Genomic DNA, 16,489 nt, shown 5'->3' on the forward strand with positions numbered 1-16,489 from the left:
GACTTCCATTTAGACTCAGCTCTCATGATCTGTTCACTCCCACACCCTAACTTGTGCTGCTGCGACTTAGGCTGGATTTGAAAATGCTATGGAGATAGATGAAACTCTTCACTGCATCTGAGTCTTTCTCCCCTACTGATCTTTAGTAGAGCCATAGTCTCTTTCTTCATAACACTTGTTATTACAAAGTACCATTAGTCATTTGCTCACTAGTTTGTTATCTGTCTCTTTCACTAGACTGTAAACTTCACCACGGCAAGGGCATGCCTGTTCTTTTCACAGGCCCTTAGCATAGGGCCTTGTATTCAGTAGTTGCTTTTATGCATGAGTGCAATTGTAAAATGGTAAAAGCAAGAATGTTTATCAAAGGTGAAGCTGTGGTATTTATCCAAACCTGACGCCATTCATCGAGCTCTCTTTCCGTTTTACACACAGGTTCATTCAGCAATCCTTATCTCAACAAAGTTGTTTGTTTGCCAATTATTTCCTTTCTTCAGTCTTTCTTTCTTCCTCCAGTCTTCTCCCTGCCCCTTTGTTGCTCCCGCCCCACCTTCACACACCAGGATTTTCCTTCCTCCTTCCATTCCTCTGTCTGTTGACTACTGTTGAAAAAATCAAGTGTTCCCAAATTTTGGCAAAGGATCTTAGCTTCCCTCTCTCTCAGATTTTAAAACCACTTGATTTTTATAAGACCGAGATGAGGTAGGGGTGGTAGAGGGAGGGTATGTGAGGGGTGAGAGGAAGGGAGGTCATTTTCCCGTGACAGGTGCCGCTCCTACGGGTGGGGATGACCCAAAGACAGGGAAGCCCTGGCACCCTGAGTTGTGCCCTTACTCGAGCTTCCTTTACACTGGACAGCGTGACACAATCACAAGTGCGTGACTCTACCTGCCTTTCTACTCTCCTTTTGTTCCTTATCACATTGTTTGATAGCGCCATTTTAATAAAGGGAATTATATTTCTCGTGGTTTGGGGATAATGTACTTTCTTATAGTCAACATATATTGTTAACAGAAGGATTCACTAGTTTTGCCATCTCTCCTCCATTTTGCCAAGCAAATTCCACATCGCTCAGTGTCTATCATGATATATTGAAAGTGAGATTGTTTTAATTTCATAATAGGACATATCCAAAGAAACATTACTTACAAATTATTCTGTAAGGTCTTTTCTATGGTAAATTCACTGGTGTTTCTTATGGACTTATTATGTACCAGATACTGAACTAGGACTTCCTTGGTGATCTAGAAATACAGGAATTTATCATGGCAGAGTGTAGTAAATTAATGTATGCTATTATATAGCAATATATATACTATATATGTACACATACATGTATAACCACATACATACACTAAGTGACACACATATCTCTATATATCATAAGCAAACATACATATATGGATATACAATAGTTCTTCAATTTTTTCTAAACTATTTCACTTTAGTTGACTTGAAATAGGCAACAAATCATAGCAACTAAGTGGACTGACTTTGGAATTAATTAACATGGTTTTGATTTCCTAGCACTACCACTTGGAGCTGTATGATATGAGATAATTTATATAACTTTCCTGAAATTTTCTCTTTGAATAATGGAAGCAATGCTACTTAACTCACAGCACTGATGTTTTAAATGGATGTTAACATAACGAAATCTCGCAAAGATGCTATGAGGTAGGCATTATTTTTATTCTTATATTACAGATAAACAAAGTGGGCAAGAGCCATTGTGTATCTGCTCCAAGTCACAGTAAGGCAAAGCCAGGGTCCCTGTCTGCTCTGCTGAACTCTAAAGATTAAAGAAAATATAGGAAAGGAGGAAGAGAAAACATGGCCTGTGTTAGGAGTTTTTATACATGTTATATTTTTATGTTTTTATGTAGCATTAGGATGTTCTCACACATCCTTAGAACCCTGGAGAAGGACAGTGATGATGTTATTTAAAAGAGAGCTATGATTCACACAGCTGATGAATGTTGATGTTGGAATTCAAAAGTGCGTCTTTCTGATTATAAATAATATACTCAGACACGTATGATGCACCTTCTTGATACTTTGCACAGTGCTTGGTCTGAGTGGACATAAGAAGGTACATTGCATAGCTCTGAGCTCCTTGAGAATCTAAGAGCTGTCTTAGAATCTAATGGGGATGACATAAAGAGAGGACACGAAATCGATGATGAAGAAAACAACATCAATGTGTGGCTAAGACGGGAAGATCCTAGGATTAAAATGGGAAATGTCATGATGCATCTTGAACTTAACCTGGGGTGACAGGCAGAAGCTTAGCTCAGGTGTGCAATCACCGTTTGTTGAATGCATAAGCGATGAGACCAGTTACTTAAGTGAAAGGCATTGTGTTCTTTTTCCATTACCTTCCTTCCTCACAAGACTTACTAGAATTGAAGGCCTTAGTTTTCTTTTTTGTCACTAGAGAGAGGGCAGGGTGCGGAGAGGGGAGGAGGAGAAAACCAACAGGGGCCAGCTCACTGCCTTGCCTGTAATTGCCATGTCGGACACCACATCTGCAACCCGATGCCCACAACAGTGACTGAACTCTGACAGTGCTCAATAAAGACACGTGCTGAATAAAAGAGTGAATGAATGAGGTGAGGTGAAAGATTGTTTCAGGGATAGACCTAGAGAAATCAGAGGAGAAGGGAGAAAACGCACCACCACCAGAATAATACCATCATGTTGTTCTTTCTTTAAGGCCTTTTCAGTCACCTCTCCTGTAATTACTTCTTTTTTGTGCACCTGTAGTGCCCTCAGGAGAGACTTAAAACAGCTACAATTCTCTAGCTATTTGCTTACATCTCTGGCTCTACTGTGAGGAGAGGAGTTATCTGGTGTATTCCTCTTCATCTCTCTGGTGCCTAAAATATCAACTAGTTCATAAGAGGCAGCATAAGTAATAGATTTTCAACAAATAGTACCTATTTATTATTATTGTTTGGGTATTAATCCTTCGCATTCACCAAGCAGAGCACCTTGCTAGCCTGTGATGGACCGGTGCCCAACTTGCCTTTTTTTAGCCCACTTGTTTTTGTTATCTGGTATACAACTTAGATCTTTCTAACTCTCGTGTAACTGTTCTTTTAATCCACTAAATCCCATTTTCCATAAAAGTGTCTATTGCCCCCTTGTGTTGCCTTGTGAAGCTGCCCGCTAACCCCTGGTTTGGTACAATAGTTCTCCCTGGCCCTGTGAGGCTCTGCTGCCCTCTAGGGGGCCTCGTTCTCACATACTCCTCAGGACCAGTTGGCTCTGCTCAGCAGCCCAGTCCTTGGGTGGCACTGCCATGCTTGTGGCAGGACTGTCACCCCCCAGGGCTCCCCTGCCTGCTCTTGCAGTGAAGTTTATAAACTTGTGGCTATGTATGTAGTAGATTTAGGAGTATGAAACTTGGGAAGAGCAAGCAAGAAAGCTCTCAAGAACTGAAACCTATCCCAAGTGGAAGTTTTCATGGGTCTCAATGCCCTTGGTACCAATAGCATCCTCAGTTATGGATGTCCCACTTGCATCTTGGTAATTTGTATATTTGTATCAAAGTTTACTCTGTGGCCTCCTGTAGCTACTACTTAGAGTTCTACTGGGTGAATGAACACTGATTTCCTTCTTTGCTTGGTCCTTTGGGAAATAAAAAGCTTCCTCAAAAATATCAATACTAAAATTGTTTTCTTTTTTTTAAAGCTAAACCCATATCCGGTTACCATATCCAGTGATAAAGACTCTTCACTCCGTCTAATTTTACTTCTCTGTAACATTAGAACTATTGACCACCCCTTCATTTTGAATCATTTTTTTTATTTGTTTCTGGTATCACTTGTATCTGGGTCTTAAGTGTACTTAATACTAACATTTAGGACTTCTTGGTTTAGTTCTCAACTTCCCTTGATTTATCTGGTCCCTGGGCCCTGCCCCTGGCCCTCCTAAACTGTGCTTCAAACACCAAACTCTCTTGCTCTTCAGGCCAGTTTTCTCAGCAGTTTCCTGGACTTGTTCACTTACATGTCTTGTGCATCTTGAATTTCACGATTTCAAAACCAAACTTATCTTTCTTCAGACTTTCTCTCCTTTCGCTTACCATTCCCCCATCCCAAATTTCTTCTAATTTAGTCCTATTATCATCAATGAGTGTGGATGGCTCCCCCTCCCATTCTTATTTTAATCTCTATCCTGGACTTCTACTCTAAGCACACGACATATAGTATTAACATGTCCAAACTGACGCTTGATTTTACCCTTCATATCTGTCCTCCCCAAGGCTGAGTGACACAGGTCCCCATCCTTCCATTTTCACAGGTCATAAAACCTGGGGCTCATCTTTAATTTTTCTTTCCTTTATATATATCATAATAATCGTTAAGTCTTACTTTCTATTTTAAATCATTAAAAATCTTTTACCTAGTCTGGCATAATGGATATCTAATTTCCCCTTTTCCTTCTTTACATTCTGTATTGTATTTTATTTACAGAAATCATAGTGATAGTTTTAATGTATTAATATGATCATGTAACTTCTGAAAACTTCCAAAGCTTCCTATCAAATTCAGGACAAAATACAAAATCTGTACCTCATTTGTCTGATCCTATAGTATCCATCTACATTTTCTTCTCACCTTTCTGGACGAGTCCTCTGTCACATGACTTTTGCTTTATCATCAATGGATTGATCTATATCTATGTTTATCTATATCTATATTTAATCTATTCCTATCTATATATGTGATTACATTATGTATTGTGTATTGCTGTTGTTGTTACAACAGTATAACTAACCTAATGTAGTTTCAATGTAACTTGACTCAATAAAGCTTTCTTTATTTTAGAAAGATGTTCCTGTACAAACTCTTCAGCAGTCAAAACTAAGAAAGAATATTTTTCTACATACTATGGAGAATTCATAGTAACTGAAAATATGAGAAAAATTTTTAAATTTTATTACAGAGATAAGACATCATACACATTACAACAACTTAAAGGCTCTCATATTTATATACAATATGTATCATATATATTGATATATATATCAATCTAAGGGAATGGTAAAGTCATTAATATGGTATATATGTATTTAGAACTTTTGTGGATTAGAGTAAATAATGGCTTTATAAATGACATAAACTGGATTGAGTAAGATGAATGAGAATGAATTTCATGCTCAGTAAATACTTTGTAGATGAAGCAAAGTACAAAAGTGTTTGGGGTTCACGGGGGAGGCAGCTTGATTTACGCAGAAGACTAGAGCCCAAGAACAGTGTGAGGCAAGGTTGAAAAGGTAGGAAAGGTAAGCTGAAGACATTATGAAAAGCCTGGAATTGTCAGCATGTTTTCAACATGTAAGATGTGAAAGAGCACGGGCTATGTCTGAGTTGGTCCAATGTGTTGGGTTTAATCACTACTGCAGTAATGCAGACGTGCAGGGATAAGGTGTTGGAGCGCTATAACAGTTGTGGAAGTAACAAAAAGAATAAAAATCCAAAATGTCTGAAAAAATGATTTAAACTAGCATTCAATATCACAAGAGCATGTAATATCTGATTTAATATGTTTAAGTTGAGGACAAGGACAAATTAAGCAGGACTGACATTTTGAGTGGAGGGAGTAGCATTTATCACAGAAACAGAAACACAGAAATAAAGAAATTGTTACAGGAGAATTTATTTGATATAAGAGTGAATTGAGGTTGTGATGATGCCAGGTATGAAGGTGGGACTAGCTGGTGTCATTTAAAGTTTAAGGAAGGATACTTGAGAATTGAAATGGCAATGATGGTTGAGTTCTCCGAAGAGAGCACAAGGAGAAAAGAGCCAAGGGCAATGGCTTGACCTTAGAGAACACCTACAGCTGGGAGACCAGGGATGACTTCAAGTAATCCTCCACTCTGTACCTTTGAGCCTACAGTTACCTCTAGCTAGGTAGCTTGCTTTATCTTCTCCCAATGAGCAACTCAAATGGTCCCAATTAGATTTCTTTTCAATGCTACCACCTCTGTGAGTTTCTCTAGAAGAAAACCAAGAGTTGAAATTCTATAACTGATTCCCATACCAACAGGACTATTTTCTCCAGCCAAGGAGTAATGAAAGATATAAAAAGGCACAGTGCAAAGACAATGAAAAGAAGCCTGGGAGGGACAGGTTCAAATCAACTCAGTCACAAGCTAAGTGGACATTCCTGGAAAGGTCATTTCCTCTCTATGAGTTTTCGTTTTCACAGCTATAAAAATTGGTTTATCTTTACTTTGCAAAGTTGAACAAATCAAATAACACAGTGTATGTAACAGCACAGAGCACATGGAAGAAGCTTGGTAAATATTTGTTCTTTTCTTGTGTGTGTGTATATTGGGGGTAATTGGTCAGGATGCCAGAGAAGTGGTGGCCAAATGACCCAGGCAACGTAGAGGACCAATTTTAGCCAAGAAGCTAGAGAAAAGGGTCTGATCTTCCCACTGTTTATTTCTTTCTCAAGAACTTCATCTGTGTCAAGGGAATGGAGCTTCGGGGAAGAAAAAGAATCATTAACTCTAGGAATTATGCCTCTGGCAAACTTTTCCTGGTATGAAATGTTATGTTCTGAAACAGAAATGACTGGCATGTCCCAGATAGGGTGCAGCTAGGCCACTTCTAAGCAGAGCTAATACAAATAAGAGGAACATTGCTGGAAATACAGCATTTTGAAAAAATGAAAAGCTTAGTTTATTCCACCAACCAATTTATAGCAATTAATCAAAAATATTTTAGTCAAATTCAAGGAGTAACAAATGAGACCACTAACATCACATGCAAATTAAACTCCACTGTAATCACAGCATTCAAGAATATCAATTCATTTTACAAAGGGAGTGTTTTAGATGAAATTTATCAAAATAATCCAGACGAAGTCTTTTATAGCCCCACAAATGCACTTCAGTTATTGCAAAGCCAACCACTTAATCATTTCGAAGCATATCTCTTCCCCAAAATTAAACACCTGAAACATATCATTCATAACAATACAACATACCAGATCTAAATCTTCTTAGCATTTACTTTCCACGTGCTCAGTGAGAGACAGGACGATCAGCACAAGAGAGGAAAAGTTGACTTATTCTCTTGGACAATGAACTAATACTGAGTGCTTAGACACCAATAGGGGAGAAGCAAGGTCTCCATAGGAAACTAGAGAAGAATAAGTTGCTGATCACTCTCTTAAAATATATTTATTAGGGAACTCGTTAAAACAGATAGTTTCTGGTGATGAAAACATAGAAGGCGATGTCTATAAGAAACTGAAAGTTTAGCAAGGAGCAGAACACATAAGCCAACAAGACAATACAACTTGAGGACTTCTACATGGGAAGACTCAGAAAGTTGAATGGAAATGCGATTTATAAAAGAGGGGTAATATCTGTGTTAGGAATTGAAGGGTAGGAGGGTATTTTCTAGGTAAAAAGAGGGGACATAAAGGCAGGTAGTAGAAGAGGCACAAAGAGTAGAATTTACACAGGCAGGAGCACACCAAACAAGGAGACGGCTGAGACATGGTGTGTTTAGAGGACTATAATATATACTGTTTGGTACTCCTGGGATGTATCAAGCGTTTGGAGGAGCATCTCTGATGTGGACTTTAGGGGATTGGTGAAACAGATTGGTGGCTGAACTTCAGGTTGAGAAAGCCAAGTCTTCTAGAGACAGGCCCTTAAGGGCTTTGTGAGACATGTCAAAAATTTTAAATATTTATATGGTAAGGTATATACACCTACTAATTTGAAGATTGAGTGAGTGGATCAGATTTGCATGTAAGAAGATCATTCTGGCAGCTGTTGGGACAGGGTGGTGCACTAATAATGGAGATTTGAGAGGAAATTATGTCAGTAGTTTGGACACTAGATCACGGGATCCTGATCAATGTCAATATCAACAAGAACACAAAAGTGAACACAAAGGAAGTAGAGAAAATGGTTGGCTGGATGTGAAGTGTCAAGGCAAGTGGAGAGCCAAGAATGACACAAGAGTAGGCAACTAGGTTGAAGATACAGCTTTTATCCAGAGAAGAAATGTCGGAGGAAGAAGAGTCATCAGTGATAATGTCTAGAGAAGTGATGATGAAATAATTACTTATTTGTCAAAATAATATTTTCCTCTAGTCATCTATCTTAGATGTTAAAATTATCTAGGATGTGAAACACACTCAATTCTAAAAGTTGCAAGAAGCAGATAATTTAAGAAACATCTGGTGAATTTCCACTGTCCTTGATCACTTTTAAAAGACACCTTCCACCATCTCACATGTTTGAAATCAACAACATAGAAATAGTCTTCATTTGCAAAAAGAAAATAAAACCAAATCATAAAACTTAGAGTGGATAAAAGTGAAAACATGTACTTAATCTGAATCTGCCTTTAGGAAACATATCCCATTGCTCCTACCTAGTTAGTTCAAGTCAGTGCTATCTCCATTATACAGATGCCGAAATGTCTTTCTTGAGTGTACTCACTTTGTTGACCAAACCAGATGGGCTTTGTGCTTTAAATGGCTTGGAACTCAACAAAGTACTCTAGATAGTGGCTTTAAGTCTCACAGAAAGAGAAAGTGGTAAGGGGAAAGGTTAACCAAAGAAAATGGGGCAATGGATAAACATTTAGTTTGTTGAGGGGTTTAAACAGGAGGATATCCAACCTAAACCAAATTACAGTGGTGATGGCACTTTCTCAAATGTCTTTCTCAATCCTGACCTTTTGCTGATTCCTTCATGCTCTTTACTACTCTTTCAAATAAGACTTAGTGTTTATAATTTCTGGCGGTTGAGGCCATTGACTCTAGAGCTACACTGTCTGGATGAAGATTCAAGGTCCAGCCCTTTCCTGCTACCTTTCCTTGGGCACTTTGCTCAATCTGGATGTGTCAATTCTCTCATTTATAAAATGGGGATACTTACCACTGTGGTTGTTTTAAGGATACAATGAATGTTTATGAGGCACGGGCAGTAGTACCTACCACATTATAAACATTGATAAAAGCTACCATCATCACATCATCATTCTGCTCATCCTCTTTCCGCATCTTACACTATACCTTCTCTTCTGTAGGTGCTTCCTGTTTCAGCTTTTGGCCAGAGTGCCTAAAAACTTGATTTTATATCTAGTAGTGACTGTCTGCCCCATCTAAGATTCCTTTCTCACCCACCTTCCACCAGCAGACCTCAATTTTGTCTTACTTGCATTGAACACTCAGGGGAAAATGCTGCAGAGTCCAACTCATTCGTTTTCACTGAAGTAAACGCCTCCCTGACCCTTCTCCATTCTTTCTTCCCCTCCGGAAATGGTGCGACTAAATGTATGGCGGAGCAGACCGACTTCTCATTCAGAAGATCATACTTTAGAGAAAGCCTTAAATTTAGTGAATGTTAAGGCCTAAACTTCTCAACTGCAACAGTTAAGTTGAAACCCTAGTTCAGCCACTCACCACTTTGGGCAAGAGCATTTCTCTCTCTCTGACCTTTAGTGTCCTTATCGTTATAAGGGGCGTACGTAACAAACCTTCTGAGGGTCTTTGTAAGAAATAAATTGGATTAAATAAATAATACACATTGGCGATCTTAATAGTACTTGGTTTGACTCCTGAAGAATAAACACTGGAAGCATGACCTGTCAAATTTGAAAGGCATTCCTTGTGGCGAAAGTGAGTGGTAGGAGGATAGTCAGTTAAGGTTCCTCTGTGGGGTTTGAAAATAATAGGTATCTTTTAAAAACACAACTTCAATGTTCTAGGAAATAATAGCGCTGATTTTTTCCTAGCTTTTATATGCCACCCTATTTTTATGGGTATAGAAATGTGGTATCAGCAGTGAAGAGAAAACCAACAAGTGTGTATTAGGAACCTTCTTCAGTTGGTACATCTGGGAGTCAGTGTGTGTACTGTTAGCATTGCCTCTGCAAAAGTTTGCCTCTGTCTTCTTGCAATAAACTCTCTGTGCAGTCCATAGTGGTGGCCCTCTAAATAGCTACACAAGCTGAGTGCACATTGAGCGGAAAGGCTCTCTCCCACTGCAGCCCAGAGAACCCAGCCTGCCACCTAGTGGCCAGGAGAGGAACCTAGTCCCCTGACTGCTGGGGGTGGGGATGAGGGTTGTGGGGGCAAGGAAAGCAGGAAGGAAGGGGAGAATCTGTAAACAGTTGACACACAGAGCCTGGTTGTTCACAAGCACCGATAAGGACGGTGAAAAATGCCCAGGAGTTTAAAGGCTGTCTGCTCCTTTCAGCCTGCAACTTGCTCTCTGTCTGGCACCATTCTCCCTGGAGATGCAGCCACAAAGCAGTGTCTGAACAGTGAATACAATTAAAGGAAAGTCGCTGGAAATGCCCAAGGGAAAATTAGATAACATGCACTTTTGATGCAGGGATCCGAAATTTGAAGATGAAAAAGACAAGAGGGACAGCTGAAGTCTGCGTCTGCTCAGCTCCAGTCCAGCACATTAACATTCTGCTCATGTGTCTTTGTAAGTTCTCACTGAAGTCAATTTGCTCAGTTTCTCTTAAGTATCAGACATTTCAAACATCCCTTGGATTAAAATGAGTCCTGAAGTTAGAATGCCGTTGTGAGTGGCTGTTGAAATCAATTTTTTTCTTGTATTTTTATTAGTTAACCAATGAAAGAAAAAAGTGCTTACTACTCCATTTAGGCTGGGACATTTGGTTCTCATTTTGCCGTTTTGGCAGTCATCAGCTCTCTATGAGTGGAAGAGAAAAGCCCACTTTCACCCTGATCCATTCTTCAGCAATGGGCTGCTCACTTGGCCGTGCCCGGTGGCTGGAAAGCCTCAGAAAGGTGTCCACCATTCACTCTGAACTCAAGTTCCCTCTCTTCCCTCAGATTCTCTGCTGTGCCTTTTTTTTTTTTTTTTTTTTTGCAATGTCATAAAGTGTCTGCCTGAGTCAGAGCACAATGACTGACTCTCACCAGAAGGCCCTGATCTTCTTGGCTTCTGACCACAACCCTCGTGGGATCCAGATTAAAGTAGACAGAACAAAGCACAGGGGACATTTAAGATGGATGGCGTATGACAGCAGCATCTTTATGTATTTTGTAGAGAATAACTAGGAGGGCACACTTGGGCTCCATCTTTTTTTTACCTCCTGTCCTACTTCAAGAGGGATTACTGAGCCCTTGCTCAGAGCTGTCACAGAGATGAGAAAGAGAGCATCTCTGCCCTCAGTGATCTCTGGTAGCATGTGGCTGTGCGCTGGCACGTGTGTGTGTATGTGTTACATATGACCAGAGTAAAAACCTTGTGGCATGTCATGGAATTTCACAGGAGTTTTGTGTTGGAGAAGACCAAAATCTCTTCTCCCTCAGCCTGAGCCCCAATGGCCTATGTCTTTCAGGGAGTGTTGTGGCCAGGACAGGACTATTTATTTGAGCTCCAGATGGATTGGAGAGCATTATTCTATAAAATGCTAATATGTAAAACATACAATACAGTGTCTCTCACAGGACTGGGACTTGCTTTACAAATGCTGATTGAAATTACTATTATCTTCACTGAGAGCTTCATGGGGTTTGCCAGCCATTTCTTTTCAGTTATTATTTGTTTTTAAAGAACAAGGTCAGTGACAGATCTGTGCTTGTTTCCCGAGTCACGCTCTGTCTTTTTCCGTCCAACTAAGAAGGCCACATGAATAACAAATGACAGAAAACAGCATTACTGGTGTATGTTTTTGGCGGTGCCACTTTAACTCAGCGCAGGGAGAACCGCGCTCTCGGGCAGCTCCCACCACGCGGAGCGTGCTGCTGCGATGCTGGCACGTAGGGCCGGGCGGAGAGCTGGTGCATGTGAGGGAGGTCGTGAGAAGCTCTTTCAATTGCCACCTTTTTTTTTTTTTTTTTGGCTAAACGTGAGTGAACACTATGAGCACATACGTCCCTCCACAAAAAGAACTTCATAGTCTGTTACATATAAAATGCACTGCAGTGATTTGTTACTTAGTTTCCGAACTTTAGGTAAAGTGGATCCATATGTTCTGGGCCAGGTAAAAGTCAATCTTTTTTAAGTGAAGGAATGTAAATGCTGCCAAAATCGCAAGGGAAGTGAGAAAAATGGCTAACACCTACAGATCACCTTTAAACTCTGGGGAAAGGCTTATTTTTAAAAAAGCACTTTAACAAAAACTTCTTAACCTCCCCCCTAAAAGTATAATGGGAATTTAGAGGGCAGTGGGCCTGCGAGATACTCAGGTCAGATTCCCACAGTAGACTATTTCCCTTTCCGTAGCTTTCCTGAAGAGTGATGTCACGGAACCGGTCCATGTTCCGTCACCCGAGCTGTGCCGTGGGTGGAGGTGAACTGGGAGGACTCCGTGTCCAGAATGACAGGAGCTCCCACTTTGTGAACCTGGCCCGGGGGACAATCTCTGCTTTATGCTCACAATGACCCTGTGAACATAACAGAGTGTGATGAATATTATTGTCCCCATTTCCAGGTGCTGAGAGTGAAGTGTTTTGTTTAGGGTTTCAGCTTGTAAGTGGCAGAGCTGGGACTGGAATCCATGTCTCTGCTGGCAAGGCTTAGGCTACTTCCGCCAGCACACAACATGAGAGGTATGATAGGCTACCTCTCCTGTCTTGACTGATCTGCCTCTATACAAAAAAAAAAAAAGAGAAAAAGTCACCATTAGGGTCATTTCTCTGAAAGTAAAAATCAGAATCAGAATCTGAATATTTTAAGTGGTAGAAATGTATTCACATTGACCTTGCTTATGAACAACAGCAACAAAAGGGGACCCGTGGTTGAGAAAATCGATCCATCAGAAAGGCAATGTTAGAATGAAAAAGAGCTTTGAAGACATACAGATTTGGGCATGAATCCCAAGTTTTGGGTTTTACTACTTATTAACTATGCATCAAATAAAGGGCTTCATTACATGTCTCAGTTATTATTTTTTCTTACCCGTGGATGGACACACTATTTCTTATTATAAAATATTGCGTGAAGATCCAATTATATATATATATATAGCATTCCCTGTAATAAAGTAATTGCTTAATAAGTATTTATGGCATAATGGGTGAAGCAAGTTATATATAATTACTGTAATATCACAAATTCATTTATCTATTCTCTAGCCCAGAGAAAGGACGAGGACATAGAGTTTTGGTTGGGGTATGTGGGGAGCATTAGATTGGTGTTGGGAAGTGGCCACAAATTTGAGGAAGCTGGATGTGTAAAGGTGGGGTAAACAGAGAGAATAAACTATGGAGAGGAAATCAAGGGAGCCGGAAGGGAGTCAACTGACAGCTCCCCAGGCTAAACCTCCTCTCTGTCAGCCTCTCTGGCCTGTCTCCTGTCACCTGCAGACACCTGTTTTACATGCCGTGTTTCCTTGCACGCACCGTATCTTTTCCTGCCATGGGTCTGGTTCATGTTGATCCCCAGGACACTGTATACCGTGGTTTTCACCTGGCTTGCTTCATCATCCTTTGGGATCCAACCCAGGCGTCACCCTTCTGAGAAGCCTTCCCAGAAACTCCTGATTGGACAAGGTGGCCTCTTTCATGACCTCTGACTTCCTGGTGCATTTTTCCTTTCTTAATAAGTTATATATAGGTCACTCTCCAGTGCTCTGTGAGGTTTTCACTAAGGGTGGATTTGTGTCTTATCTTTCTCTACAGTCCTAGAATTCAGCACTGTACCCACTATATAGTGATTTCTCTAAAAACACTGGTTGGAATTAAAATGGACTGGACCAAAGTGGGAAACATCAGGATTCCTGGCCTATTTTCTGAGTGTTTCTATCATATCAGCATGGGGGGAAAAAAAGAAGTAGAGTTAGTCAGGAAAGTAATATAAATCCTCATAATTCCTAGTTATAATAAAAAAATGTAATACTACTAATGATACATAAGTAGTAAAAATGAGTCAGTCAGACTTTTTCTCACAAACAAAATCTATATAGATATTCAAAATCATCACTAAACAAAAAAAATGTAGGCAGTCCTTTAAAATCCAGATTTTTATATCAGAGGCTTCTGTGTATTTTATTCATGCAGCAAAAAAGAAATCAGATGAGGCTCAGTTGAAGGAATGGCCACATTCAGAAAGTGTAGGACAATGCAGATCAAAGGAGCAGTTTTCAGGGAAACTCCAGGGGTGAGTTGCACTCCACACACATTTATTCTTAATTTTTCTTAGTTCAGGCCACAGTGTATTAGGAGCTGGAATGGGGAACATTGCTTAATGGTTACCTGCATGGGCTTTGAAGCCAGCTGCCCTTTCTAGTTATTATCTGCCTGGGCTTAAGCAAGCAAATTAGCCTCCACTTGCCTCAGGTTCCTCATTTGTAAGATGAGGATTGTTTAAAAAAATTTTTAAGACCTAATATATGTAAGAGGCTTAGAGCAGTCCTGGCCCTATAGCAAGTGCTCAATAACAATTATTTACTATCTTCAGCCTTTGAAGTTTCACTGGCAAATGCCATTGTGGCTCAAACATCGTTATTTGTCCATCAAGTCAGTCCCTTAGCAAACACATCCGAGTGTTTACTATGTGCCTGTCACTGTGCTGGGTGCCAATGGCACAGAAAATGCCTGACACGTGGGCCCTGCACTTTACAAGTTCACAGTACAGTGTGTGCGAGTGTGTGTGCATGCACACGTGTGTTAGGGAGCCTTACAATTAAACAGGTGGTTATAGCAAGGGCTGATCAGTCTCTGTGTGGAGGAGCACAGGCCCAGCTGCTTCATACGGAGGGGGACCTCAGGGAGTGTGAGGGCAGGACAGGCTTTCCAGGAGACGTGGCTGTGANGCAAGTGCTCAATAACATAATTATTTACTATCTTCAGCCTTTGAAGTTTCACTGGCAAATGCCATTGTGGCTCAAACATCGTTATTTGTCCATCAACTCAGTCCCTTAGCAAACACATCCGAGTGTTTACTATGTGCCTGTCACTGTGCTGGGTGCCAATGGCACAGAAAATGCCTGACACGTGGGCCCTGCACTTTACAAGTTCACAGTACAGTGTGTGTGAGTGTGTGTGCATGCACACATGTGTTAGGGAGCCTTACAATTAAACAGGTGGTTATAGCAAGGGCCGATCAGTCTCTGTGTGGAGGAGCACAGGCCCAGCTGCTTCATACGGAGGGGGACCTCAGGGAGTGTGAGGGCAGGACAGGCTTTCCAGGAGACGCAGCTGTGAGGATGACTATGAACTGGCCAAGTGAGACTGGAGGGCGAATGGAGCCCATGTACTTTACGCCTCTACTAGTGCCTCCATAGAGTCCCAAAAGGAAAAAAAAAAAAAAGAGTGGGCCAGTATGGAAAGTCAAATAGGAAGTGACAAGGTGCCAGGCTGGCTGAGGAGACAGAGTCACACCACCAGGGGCCTTTCCTGCCAGGCAGACAAAGTTTGGCCCTAGCCTGTCATAGCCAGTGGAGAACCCTGAAGATGTCTAAACAGGGATTAAAATGTTTGCATAGTTTCTCATTTTGAATTGGTTCCTTTGGAACTAATCTTCCTTTGGAAGATTTTTCTAATTCCCAGCATGTAGAATTTACTGGTTCTGCTTCTGGGACCCTCTGTTCCCCCACAGACTCCCCTGCTGGCACTGCATTACTTTACTGAGCTCCTCTGCTCCCGACTCTGTCTCAGCAGACTGAGACGTCCTTGGAGACTTTCAGTTATCTCTGCAACCCCACAGTCTGGAACAGTGCTCGCCCCAGAGCAGGCACTCCATGGAAATTGGATTAAAAGAAAAGTTTGGTTTTAGAGAAAAAAGCGTTTCTTGTATATTTAGAACAAAGCATTGTCAGATGAAATCAGGGTAACCAAGTCCACAAAGTGAGTGGTCTCACCGTGGGGGCTGTGGGAGCTCTCAGAGCTGCCTCGCACCCGACGCATAATCCACCGCTGAACACTGCGCTGTGCCAGGCACTGTGCTAGGCGCCGAGGGAGCGATGAATATTTCTAGGACAACATCCAATGTGGAAATATTGCCCATGTACACAAAACAATCTCCATATCCCCAGGGCCTAGCACGGTGCTGGCTGTGCTCAGTTCTCAGTGAAGGCTTGGGAGTTTAGTAATAAATGAAGAAGATGCAAGGAATGTATGCTAAATGTAGGATATACATAATACATGTTCGGAGTCCAGATGAGGGCAAGTCTGTGAGATGGCTTAATCTGACAGGGTTTCCCTGAGGGTCCTTGGAAAGCAGAGAGGATCTGGAGAGACAGCAGGAAGAGGCAGAGGATCCTAAGGAGGGAGAGATAGCATGAACCTCACTTCAGACAGACTAATAGCCCTTTAATGAAATCTGAGCAATTGGAGATCATCAAAGCTCTGGTAATAGTAGGGTTATATTGGAATTCACACAAGAGAACCAGTTTCCCAGGCAAATTGTAATTCTGGCAGTGAATGTGAAAGGACTAGCCGTTGCGTTAGCAAACAGCCTAAGTGGGCCCTCATGACAATGTTAATTAAAGCAAACTTAATTAGTTAATTAAAACAA

At 41.0% G+C, this 16,489-nt stretch overlaps 1 protein-coding gene across 1 annotated transcript in view; it reads right to left on the reverse strand.

Annotated features, from left to right (window-relative positions):
• The window catches only part of GRM5 (glutamate metabotropic receptor 5), a 463,609-nt gene that overhangs the window by 32,999 nt on the left and 414,121 nt on the right, over positions 1-16,489 (reverse strand). The gene's annotated exons all lie outside the window — the stretch shown is intronic.

The sequence above is a fragment of the Sturnira hondurensis genome, unplaced genomic scaffold (genome assembly GCF_014824575.4).
Source record: "Sturnira hondurensis isolate 20B ecotype Veracruz unplaced genomic scaffold, ASM1482457v3 Scaffold0003801, whole genome shotgun sequence".
In the NCBI taxonomy this organism is placed as follows: domain Eukaryota; kingdom Metazoa; phylum Chordata; class Mammalia; order Chiroptera; family Phyllostomidae; genus Sturnira; species Sturnira hondurensis.